At 43.7% G+C, this 8,001-nt stretch overlaps 1 pseudogene; it reads right to left on the bottom strand.

The window, feature by feature from the left end:
• Positions 1–281: 281 nt before the first annotated feature.
• LOC147965796 (uncharacterized) lies at positions 282–1,222 on the bottom strand (annotated as a pseudogene).
• Positions 1,223–8,001: the final 6,779 nt, after the last annotated feature.

The following is an 8,001-nucleotide window of genomic DNA, read 5'->3' as shown; positions in this document are numbered from 1 at the left end:
ATGGCACATCCAGCTGCACAGTAATAGGACACGTGTTGGCACAGAACATAATCGCAGGAAATGGACACCTAGCTGCACCTTTTTAAAAACACTTTGCAGTTTTTGCATACATGACATTGTGTAGTTGCACAGTAAAGACAATCTAGGTGCACAAGAAGCACCAAAAATGATATACAAGAAGCATGGGAAGTTGGACACCAGTTGCATAGTTAAGCCATTTCAGTTGCACAGTAGTACCATAACAGTTGCACACTGGACTGCCTAGAGGGAAAATTAATTCTTCAAGGGATATAGAAAAACACCACACCTGTAGTCAAGTTGCAGTTATACAAGATGCGCAGAAACTCCTTTTCATCAGGTGAGATGCCTTGGTGGGATCTTAAGTATTTGGACAATGACGGTTTGTTCACAAGCGTATGATTGTGCTCACGAACAAAGTGCGTCACCTCCCATCGCCCATCTATCAGCTTCACCAAAATTTTTGCCTTGCATTCAGTCTGCTTTATTGTCTCGCGTTTGCGCTTCTTCTTCTTCTTCTTCTTCTTACTAGTACCAGCCTCCTCTTCAGCAAATATTGGAGGTTCTTCTTCCATCTCCTCATCACTGTTAACAGATTTTGGATCTGGAATAGGGTCCAGGACAGGAGGAGCCTCAGCTCCTCCATCATCAGCTTTGGTCTTCTTGAACTTGTTGCAGCAAAACTATTGTTTTATCAATTCATTGGTGCGGGCTGTCCGTCTAGAGGTGTTCATCTTGATAGAGAAACCCATCCGTAGTGCGTAGCTGTTGTAGTGATCCTTAGCAATTTGAAGGCTGTCAAACCTCATGCCAACATAGGGTTCCATAGGTTGAGAACCAGCCTCATCCTCTCCTTCTTCTACTTGCACAGCTCTGTCAACAGCCCCAGCTTCTAGCTCAGTCCTGGTTGGACCAGGAACATTTGCCTCGGTTCCTGTGTCATCAAGAGTATGACTCTCTGACTGCAAAGACACCACTACACGGGCACCACGGGCTGATGACTGGCCTGCCACATTGTCATGGCCCATAGGGTTACCATCACGACTTGCCTGCGTGTAGTAAACAGATCGACCATTTTCTGTCCAATTTCCTTGTTGTATGCTGGGTTGCTGCTGATCCATATCACGAGGAAGCTCATTGAGATCTAGAGGCAACTCATTGAGATCAAGCATTTTTTTCCTTGTTCTTGGATGCTACCACACACTCCCTGCACATATATAAAAAGAAGAAATTGATGTCATCAGTTGGTAACCACAGAAAAAGAGTGTTTCAAACAACCTAAAAACTTAGTAAATAGGCAGTTGCACACCATTTTGTGATAATCTTAGTTCCAAAAACAACATGACCATAGCATAATATTTTATTATAATAGTTATGAAATTTTTTGTTTACACAGATTTGTTATGTTAGTTGCACAGTTTGCAGTAAATAACTGGCAAAAGCATGACTTCTTTTTGCTACAGAGTTTTTTCTGACTTTCCCCCTTTTTTGTTTTGTTGTAATGATCTGTAGGTTTCCGTTTCGCAAGGAACTCTTTTCAGATTTTTCTGCACATAATTGGATGCTACATTTGAGAAGGTAAATCCAGGTGAAAGAAGAAAGAAGAATTGGAGGATAGATTATAGTTATATGTTTCTCATCGTCATTTATGTTTCTAGTTCTGGTATATTTGAACATATTAATATGGTTTGCAATAGGTGTGGGACCATAATATATGCGTGGGACAAGATTATATGTGTGAATATGTTAATATGGTTTGTGGCTTCATTAGCCATGGACAAAAGTTCTTTTGCTTTTCCTGTTGCACTACAGATTTCTAGTTTTCGCTAGAATAGACGTCTCAATTGCCAGGATGCATCTTTGCACTTGGCCAGCATACATATCCAGTTGGACATTCAATGTTTTTAGTTGGCTAGAATAGATGTCTCAGCTGGCCAGGTTGCATTTATTTCAGTTTTTGGCCAACATGCATGTTCAGTTGGACAATTAATGCATTCAGTTGGCTAGAATAGATGTCTTAGTTGGCCAGGATACATTTTCTCAGTTTTTTGCCAACATGCATGTTTAGTTGGCCAGAAAATATGTTTTTTATTTGCACATATACTACAGTTTTCCCAAAGTGTTCACTCACAAACATGTATTGCGAAATATACATGTTTACTTGGCCAGGATACATGTTTAGTTGGCCAGGATACATGTTTTTTAGTTGGCCAGATAACACGTGGGGTACAATGCATGTTTTAGTTTTGGCTAGCATGCATGCCGAGTTGCCAGAATATAGGTTCAGATGGCTAGGATGCATGTTCAGTTGCACATTTATGAATTTTTCGTTGCACATATCTATTGGGCAGTCAATTTTTTGTTCATTTTGCAAACAATATACTACAAGTTGGTAGAATGCATGTTTAGTTTTTGGCTACAATGCTTTGTTGAGTTGGCTTTAATCATGTTTTAATTGGCCAGAGAACTTGTTTTTAGTTGGCTTGTTTAACACATCCAGGTGGTAGAAACTTGTCTGGCATGCATCAAGTAGTTTTTGCCATGTTTAACACATCCAACAGTAACATCAAGTAGGCTGGTGTGATGTGCCAGATTCACCTCTTTTTTGAAGCAGATTCTCCATGGATCCATGGAGAAGGGGGTTTACATATGCCTATGTAGTAGAAGAAAGGGGGAAGTGAAGAGGTGCAGAGGGGGCTTACCTGCTTGATCTTACTGCCTGGTATGGCTCTGACCACCCTGCCCTTTAGATCTTGAAGCAGCTCCTTCTACTTTGGGGCTCCCATGGCGGCTGTGTAGGAGGAGGAAGAAGGGTTGGGGGCGATTTCTGTTGGATCTGCTTCTGGCGTGGAGAAGAAGAAAAAGGCAGCGTGGGAGGGGCTGAGGCGTGGGGGCGAGCGGGGGCGTGGGTGCGAGCTGGGGACAGCTGGCTACGTGGGGGCTCAATCAGTCTATTTTGATGAGCCCCTTCCTTTTCTGTTTCGTGGGGACAGGGGGTTTCCTTTTTCAGCCGGCCGCTCGGTTGCACTAGTGGGCAGTCGGCCGCCCACTAGACACGTCCAAAAAACAGTCCCATGACCATTTTTTAGAGTAAAAGACTCAATACGAACCCGGGTTTAGATTAATGAAGTCATCAACCAGTCAGGGATTACATGATACATGAATGCTCAGAATCGGCTTAAACTTATAAGACAACACACAAGACAAGCGTCCAAAAACGGAAAGATTAAGCGCAAATTGAAGATGTGTCACCCTTTGCACTCAAACATGAGTGAAGGAGACAAAAAGCAACATCAAAGGAGCAACCCATTGCTTTGAGTGGTCAAATGGAAATTTATGTGCAAGCCTAAAATCCTAGGGGTGTTGGGCATCATTAATACTTAGTTTATAAATATCAAATGGTGGTGGAGAATATTTCATACTTCTTCTGGGACCTTATGGTTGGACATTTGTAAAGCAAAATACTTCCCGAATTGTATCTTCTTGAAGTTAGAGATGATTTTCGAGCTCATGTCAGGTTTGTGGTGGGTAATGGGGAGAACATGTGTTTTTGGCTTGACTGGTGGTGTGGTGATTCTCCTTTATGTTCTCCTTTTCTGGTATTGTTCTCTTATTGTTCGTCTTCTGAGATTTCCATCTCAGACCTCTCTCATAATAACAGGGATATGGGTCTTCGTCGTGTGCTTTCTCCTGAAGAGTTGGTGGACTGGCAGCATCTTGCCGAGCTCTTCCCTTTGCTCTCGAAGACCGAGGACACGGTCATTGGCCCCATTCCTCTTCCGGGAGGTTTTCAGTTATATCTTTGTATTCCAGGTTGACTATGGGCTCCCCCACTAGTAAATTCAAAGATATTTGGCGTGCCAAGATCCCTCTCAAGATAAAAAATATATATTTATGTGGCAAGCGATCCGTGGAAGGCTGCCCGTGGCTGATCAGATTTGTAAAAGTAACGGCCTAGTTCTGATGTGCCCTTTGTGATGCTAGGGAAGATATCAATCACATTCTTTATAACTGTCATCTGGCCAAACTTATATGGAAACACATCCGGTCGTGGTAGATATTATCTGGTCCCCGTCCTCTTTTGGGGATCTCCATGCTCTCTCTTCTCAACTTCTGTGCCAGAAGCGTCGATTGTTCTGGGTTGGGTTCATGCTATGTGTTGGGTCTTTTGGACCACTAGAAACACGTTTACTGTTGATCATGTCTTCCCTAATAAACCTGTTGACTGTTTGTTTAAATTGTTATTGCTTCTCCATCAGTGGAAATTACTAACTAAGGAAGTTGACCATGGGGATACAGAAGTGCTGATCTCCCATGTTCGATCAATGGAGCCTACCGTTCTTCAGCAAGATCATACTGTGTAACGTCCCGGATGTAACATTCCATAATTGTAACTCCAACTCTTGCCATTTCCGCAATGTTATATGTTATATCCTTCATGGTTGGGTTTTGTCCTCGTTTTGCATTTTGTTCATATCATGCATTTCATCTCATGTCATCATGTGCATCTCATTTGCATTCGTGTTCGTCTCTTGCATCCGGTCATTTTTCCCATTGTCCGTTTCAGAATCCGACACTCACACGTGCACCTGTTGCACCTCTCAGATCTCGTTTGGTGAGCGGGAGAAAAACGTTCTCAGAATGGGCCGAGATTTGTTGAGTGGCCTTGATATATCACCGGTAGGCCGCCTGTCAAATTTCGTTCCAGTTGGAGGTTGTTTGATACCCCAACGGTTAACCGTGTAACCACCAAAACCCCTCTCTCTTTGCAGCCCAATACCCCTCCACAACAGCCCACTAGCCCATCTAAACCGCAGACACTCTGCGCCCGCCACATGTCGCCGCCGCCTCCCATCACCGCGCGGGCCCGCGAGCCCGAGGACGGCCCGCCCGGGCCTGAGCGCCTCCGCCGCCAGCGCCGCGCGTCCACGCCTCCCACACCGCCGCCTGCCTCACCCGCCGCCGCCGTGCGCCGCCGCCTCGGGGAAACCCGAGGTATTTGGTATATACCTGTAGGCTGACCCATCCGGACGTGGCCTAAGACGAGATATGCACGGCTATTATCAGGGTGTCGGCACGTCGGGAGGTCTTGCTGGACTAGTTTTACCATTGTCGAAATGTCTTGTGCACCGGGATTTCGAGTCTGATCGGAGGGTCCCGCGATGGAGGATTGTCTTCGCGGATCGTGAGCTTGTCATGGGCTAAGTTCGGACACCCCTGCAGGGTTTAAACTTTCGAGAGCCATGCCCGCGGTTATGTGGCAGATGGGAATTTGTTAATATCCGGTTGTAGAGAACTTGACACTTGACTTAATTAAAATGCGCCAACCGCGTGTGTAATGATACTCCATTTTGCATCATGCTTTTATATCGATATTTATTGCATTATGGGCTGTTATTACACATTATGTCACAATACTTATGCCTATTCCTCTTATTTTACAAGGTTTACATAAAGAGGGAGAATGCCGGCAGCTGGGATTCTGGGCTGGAAAAGGAGCAAATATTAGAGACCTATTCCGCATAGCTCCAAAATTCCTGAAACTTCACGGAAGACGTTTTCAGAATATATAAAAAATACCGAGTGCAAGAAGTTCACCAGGGGGCCACACCCTGCCCACGAGGGTGGGGGGCGCGCCCTACCCCCTGGGCGCGCCCCTACCTCATGGGACCCCTAGTGGCCCTCCGGTGGCCATCTTCTGCTATATGGAGTCTTTCTATGAGGAAAAAATCATAAGCCATCTCCTCGGACGAAACTCCGCCGCCACAAGGAGAAACCTTGGCGGATCCAATCTAGGGCTCCGGCAGAGCTGTTCTGCCGGGGAAACTTCCCTTCGGGAGGGGGAAATCATTGCCATCGTCATCACCAACGCTCCTCTCATCGGGAGAGGGCAATCTCCATCAACATCTTCACCAGCACCATCTCCTCTCAAAACCCTAGTTCATCTCTTGTATCCAATTCTTGTCTCCAAGTCCGGGATTGGTACTAGTAGGTTGCTAGTAGTGTTAATTACTCCTTGTAGTTGATGCTAGTTGGTTTATTTGGTGGAAGATCATATGTTCAGATCCTATATGCATATTAATACCCCTCTGATTATGAACATGATTATGCTTTGTGAGTAGTTACGTTTGTTCCTGAGGACATGGGAGAAGTCTTGCTATTAGTAGTCATGTGAATTTGGTATTCGTTCGATATTTTGATGAGATGTATGTTGTCTCTCCTCTAGTGGTGTTATGCGAACGTCGACTACATAACACCTCACCATTATTTGGGCCTAGAGGAAGGCATTGGGAAGTAACAAGTAGATGATGGGTTGCTAGAGTGACAGAAGCTTAAACCCTAGTTTATGCGTTGCTTCGTAAGGGGCTGATTTGGATCCATATGTTTCATGCTATGGTTAGGTTTACCTTAATACTTTTGTTGTAGTTGCGGATGCTTGCAATAGAGGTTAATCATAAGTGGGATGCTTGTCCAAGTAAGGGAAGCACCCAAGCACTGGTCCACCCACATACCAAATTATCAAAGTACCGAACGCGAATCATATGAACGTGATGAAAACTAGCTTGACGATATTCCCATGTGTCCTCGGGGGCGCTTTTCTCTATATAAGAGTTTGTTTAGGCTTGCCCTTTGCTACAAAAAGGATTGGGCCACCTTGCTGCACTTTATTTACTTTTGTTACTTGTTGCTCATTACAAATTATCCTATCACAAAACTATCTGTTACCACTTATTTTAGTACTTGCAGAGAATACCTTGCTGGAAACCGCTTATCATTTCCTTTTGCTCCTCATTGGGTTCGACACTCTTACTTATCGAAAGGACTACGATAGATCCCTTATACTTGTGGGTCATCAAGACTCTTTTCTAGCGCCATTGCCGGGGAGTGAAGCGCCTTTGGTAGGTGGAATTTGGTAAGGAAAATTTATATAGTGTGCTGAAATTTACTGTCACTTGTTACTATGGAAAGTAATCCTCTGGGGGGTTTGTTCGGGGTATCTTCACCCCGACCAGTAGAGCAAAGAGTTGTTCCTCAACCTACTGAACCTACTGAAAATGAAAATGTCTGCTTTGAAATTCCTTCGGGTATGATAGAAAAACTGCTAGCTAATCCTTTTGCAGGAGACGGAACAACGCATCCTGATGAGCACCTAATATATGTGGATGAAGTTTGTAGATTATTTAAGCTTGCAGGTGTACCCGGAGATGTTATTAAAAAGAAGGTCTTCCATTTATCTTTGACGGAAGATGCATTGACATGGTATAGGCTATGTGATGATACGGGTCATGGAACTACAAACGATTGAAATTGGAATTTCATCAGAAGTTTTATCCTATGCATCTTGTTCATCGTGATCGCAATTATATATATAATTTTTGGCCCCGTGAAGGAGAAAGCATCGCTCAAGCTTGGGGGAGGCTTAAATCAATGTTATATTCATGCCCCAATCATGAGCTCTCAAGAGAAATGATTATTCAAAATTTATATGCTCGGCTTTCTGATAACAATCGCACCATGCTCGATACTTCTTGTGTTGGCTCTTTTATGACGAAGACTATTGAATTCAAATGGGATTTATTGGAAGAATTAAACGCAACTCTGAAGATTGGGACCTCGGCAAAGGTAAGGAGTCAGGTATGACACCTAAGTTTGGTTGTGTTAAATCTTTTATGGATACCGACGTTTTCCGTAAATTTAGCACTAAATATGGACTTGACTCTGAAATAGTAGCTTCTTTCTGTGAATCTTTTGCTACTCATGTTGATCTTCCTAGGGAAAAGTGGTTTAAATATCATCCTCCCATAAAAGTAAAAGTAGCTGCACCAATTAAAGTTGAAGAAAAGACTGTCACTTATAATGATCCTATTGTTCCTACTTCTTATGTTGAGAAACCACCTTTCCCTGTTAGGATAAAGGATCATGCTAAAGCTTCAACTGTGGTTCCTAAAAGCAATATTAAAACTTATACACCTCCTGAGCAAA

The sequence above is a fragment of the Triticum urartu genome, chromosome 6A (genome assembly GCF_056163025.1).
Source record: "Triticum urartu cultivar PI428250 chromosome 6A, HENAU_Tu73, whole genome shotgun sequence".
In the NCBI taxonomy this organism is placed as follows: domain Eukaryota; kingdom Viridiplantae; phylum Streptophyta; class Magnoliopsida; order Poales; family Poaceae; genus Triticum; species Triticum urartu.
Note: the sequence above shows the minus strand (reverse complement) of the source record. Positions and strands in the feature narration are given on the sequence as shown.